Below are 4,575 nucleotides of genomic sequence, written 5' to 3' on the forward strand. Positions count from 1 at the left end.
CAAGCTCGCAGCTTGGAATTTATCTCACTGTAATGAAAATTTGTGTCTGTGACCTAAATTGTAATGATACAAACCATGCTCATGTTACATTCTGATACACACTGGAGTTAATTGATTGGTTTGTTGGAATTTCTCTAATTGCTTGAATTCTGTAATTATGACAGGTCTTGTGAAATAACATTGGGATAAACAGGCCTGTTAGGCAAAGAATCCTGTTCCGAATTAAATCAGGAAATAAAATCCACCCACAGGATACTCTGTAGTGTATCATTCCTAAAAGGAAACAAAAACTTGCTCACTACAATGAGCTATGCCACTGGTTAATGCATAATAATTAAGCAGTTGTCCATTAATAACTTTGAATGTCTTTAAGCAAGATTATTTTTTTTCCAAGCAAAGAGTTCTTCAGGAGAACTCTTTTAATATTTATTTGAAATATGTCTTCTCTATTTCTCTTTAGCTGTCTTAATAATTTATTTCAAAATATGAGTGATAGTGATCTTCCAACAGGAAGAAATAGTAATTTTGTATCATTTAGATGAGAATGGTTAAACAAGTGATATTTGCCATGACAAGAGGGTCAAAAGTGAAGAATGAAGGATGGATTGGAGAGGAAGTCATCACCAAGGTTAATATAATTGTTTTCAGTGGAAAAGGTTTGTGTAACCTGGCAGACAGACTAGTACACGACTTAGCTGATAGGACAAATACTGAAGTTAGACACAAATTTAACTGGTATGGAGATAACAAAATACTGATACATGTTGGAATGTCTGTCTGTGATGAGAGAACAGATTCATATTTCCAGGATAATAATGGATTGAGGACCTCAGTCGAATGTAAAGGACTGGTTATTCTTGTAGTCTGTGCTTACACAACAGCATAAATGTTCGTTCACGGTTTAAAGGAGTTAATGACGATGTTCAGCTTCTCATAGCAAGATATATGCTAATCTAACATGACTTCTACAAAAAGATAAATGCTTTGGAAGGGCAGTATAGCTCTTCTGTGAACTCTTTAAAAAAAAAAATATATATATATATATCAGAAGAACATTAGAAGTAGGTATCTGGTGGAGTGACAAATTGTCAAAATGGGTTGTAGTACTTGTTTAAGAAGTAAACTCTGGCAGAAAGTAATTTGGAACAGTTTGTATAAATGGAAAGGGATAGCTGTAAGTAGTGCACATGTAATGTATCTGAACAATACTCGATGCAGAGGAGCTATGTTCCTCAATGGTAGCTTGAAACTGAGCATGAATAACTAGTTGGTGGTCTTACATTCCTAATGTAAACTTTGATCACTACTGGTGTTTTTTTCCTACAGATGAGGAACCATTACAGCCAGTGGTCCGGAATTGTTTCTATCTCACCTTCGGTCAGTGAGCAAGTGTTTTCCAGCCATTCCTTCCCAGTTACTAGAAGACAGAAATATTTACATTGAATTTCCTATTTTATCTCTTTTTATTTTTCAGTTCTGAAAGATTGAAGGGCTTTCAGGTGTTCAGTTATTATATTTATGGCAAAAATCATCTCTATATGCATAGGCAGTCTGTGCAGGGAAAAAAGATGATGAATCTAATCTTACTACAGTGAATGATTACACCATCTGCATCTAATTATACAGACAAAAACCCACCACCACCACCAAGTCAGTGTTTCCTCTATCTTGTATGTATAACATATACACGTGTACATTTATATGATCATCAGAATAGAAGTGAACTAAAGCAGTTTCTTTTTATGTGACCAAGACCAGGAACAGATGATGCATATTCTTAGTCTTCATCTCCCTCATAGAAAAGACAAGCATATAGTGAGTTGAGCTTGGCTCTCATATCTGTATCCTCAGACATCTAAGGTCTAAGGGAAAACAACCCACTAATCACTGCCCCCCTAACTCGGCTCGCCCTCGGCAGCATCGTGGCAGGAATACTAATCACCTCCTTCATCACACCAGCCAAAACACCCCCAATAACTATACCCCTCATCACTAAAACTGCTGCCATCCTAGTAACAATCCTAGGGGTCATCCTAGCCCTTGAACTCTCAAACATAACACACACCTTCACCCACCCCAAACCAAACCACCTCATAAACTTTTCCTCCCTATTAGGATACTTTAACCCCTTAGTCCACCGATTCTGCTCCAAAGCTCTACTAGAAAAGGGCCAAAACATTGCCTTACACCTAATCGACCTCTCCTGACTCAAAAAAATAGGACCAGAGGGCCTTGCTGAACTGCAAGTAGCCGCAAGCAAAGCCGCAACCCTAGCACACACAGGGCTTATCAAAACCTACTTAGGGTCCTTCGCCCTATCTATTTTAGTAATGATCTTAACCACACAGACTCTCTAATGGCCCCCAACATCCGCAAATCCCACCCCCTACTAAAAATAATCAACAACTCCCTGATCGACCTGCCCGCACCCTCTAACATCTCTGCCTGATGGAACTTCGGGTCCCTACTCGCCATCTGCCTAGCCACACAAATTCTAACAGGCCTCCTGCTAGCCATACACTATACTGCAGACACCTCCCTCGCCTTCTCCTCAGTCGCCAACACATGCCGGAACGTCCAATACGGCTGACTCATCCGCAACCTACATGCCAACGGCGCCTCATTCTTCTTCATCTGCATCTACTTGCACATCGGACGAGGCTTCTACTGTGGCTCCTACCTATACAAAGAAACCTGAAACACAGGGGTGATCCTCCTACTCACTCTTATAGCAACTGCCTTCATAGGCTACGTCCTACCATGAGGGCAGATATCATTCTGAGGGGCCACCGTAATCACCAACCTATTCTCAGCCCTCCCATACATCGGGCAAACTCTAGTCGAATGGGCCTGAGGGGGATTCTCGGTAGACAACCCGACCCTAACCTGATTCTTCGCCATCCACTTCCTACTGCCCTTTCTAATCGCAGGGATCACCCTAGTCCACCTAACCTTCCTGCACGAATCAGGCTCAAACAACCCCCTAGGCATTGTATCAGACTGCGACAAAATCCCATTCCACCCCTACTTCTCCTTCAAAGACATCCTAGGGTTTATCCTCATGCTCACCCCCCTAATAGCACTAGCCCTATTCTCACCAAACCTCCTAGGAGACCCAGAAAACTTTACCCCAGCGAACCCACTAGTAACCCCACCCCACATCAAACCAGAATGATACTTCCTATTTGCCTACGCCATCCTGCGATCAATCCCGAACAAACTAGGGGGCGTCCTAGCATTAGCTGCCTCAGTACTAATCCTGTTCTTAATTGCCTTCCTCCACAAGTCGAAGCAGCGAACAATAACGTTCCGACCACTTTCCCAACTCCTATTCTGAACCCTAGTAGCCAATCTCCTAATCCTCACATGAGTGGGAAGCCAACCTGTTGAACACCCATTCATCATCATCGGACAACTTGCATCAATCACCTACTTCACCATCCTCCTGTTCCTCTTTCCCGCTGTAAGCGCCCTAGAAAATAAAATACTTAACTGCTAAATACTCTAATAGTTTATAAAAAACATTGGTCTTGTAAACCAAAGACTGAAGACTTACCCCTTCTTAGAGTATCCTTACGCCTCAGAAAAAAAGGACTTAAACCTTTATCTCCAGCTCCCAAAGCTGGTATTTTATAATAAACTATTCTCTGATCCTGACCCCTAAACTGCCCAAATAGCCCCCCGAGACAACCCCCGCACAATCTCCAACACAACAAACAAAGTTAACAACAGCCCCCAACCTGCAACCAAGAACATCCCAACCCCTCGTGAATAAAGCATCGCAACCCCACTAAAATCCAGCCATACAGTAAACATCCCAACACTATCAACAGTAACAACCCCAAACCCCCAAGACCCAACAAACCCCCCTAACATCAACCCTGCTAAAACTACCGCTGCAAGCGCCGCCACATACCCACCTACACGTCAGCCGCCCCAAGCCTCAGGAAGAGGCTCCGCCGCCAAAGCCACAGAATAAACAAACACCACCAACATACCTCCCAAATACACCATGAACAGCACCAGAGCTACAAACGAAACTCCAAGGCTCAATAGTCAACCACACCCCGCCACAGATGCCAGAACCAAACCAACAACCCCATAATACGGCGAAGGATTTGATGCTACACCCAAAACACCAACCACAAAGCAGACCCCTAGAAAAAATACAAAATTTGATACAAGGTATCAAAGGTTTCTAAGAGTACTTAAAAAAAAAAAAAAAGGCAATTGAAGTGTAAGACTACTACTTCTGTATGTATTACTGAATATTAAATCTGGTTATGCAGAGGAAAGAAAAAATCTCAGAATACCCAATTACAGCCAAAATTGCTGAAATACAATCTTATCAACAATTGTTAATAGAAGAAAAACAGTAATTACTGGATTATTTATGTCAAGAAAATAACTATGGCAGCAGGAGGGTAAAAAACTCAAAATTCATTTATGAATGAATGTTACTTTCCTTAGTAGTGACTATGTCAATTTAACAAACTCAGAACATCCCCTCAGGATTCAGTGTTTATGTAATTCTGCTTCTGGTTAGCTGATTGCTAAATTGCTCCTTTTTTTTCT

At 41.5% G+C, this 4,575-nt stretch overlaps 1 pseudogene; it reads left to right on the plus strand.

The window, feature by feature from the left end:
- Positions 1–1,866: 1,866 nt before the first annotated feature.
- LOC116488495 lies at positions 1,867–3,648 on the plus strand (annotated as a pseudogene).
- The last annotated feature ends 927 nt before the right edge of the window (positions 3,649–4,575 follow it).

Source organism: Aythya fuligula, chromosome 4 (genome assembly GCF_009819795.1).
Source record: "Aythya fuligula isolate bAytFul2 chromosome 4, bAytFul2.pri, whole genome shotgun sequence".
Taxonomy (NCBI): Eukaryota; Metazoa; Chordata; class Aves; order Anseriformes; family Anatidae; genus Aythya; species Aythya fuligula.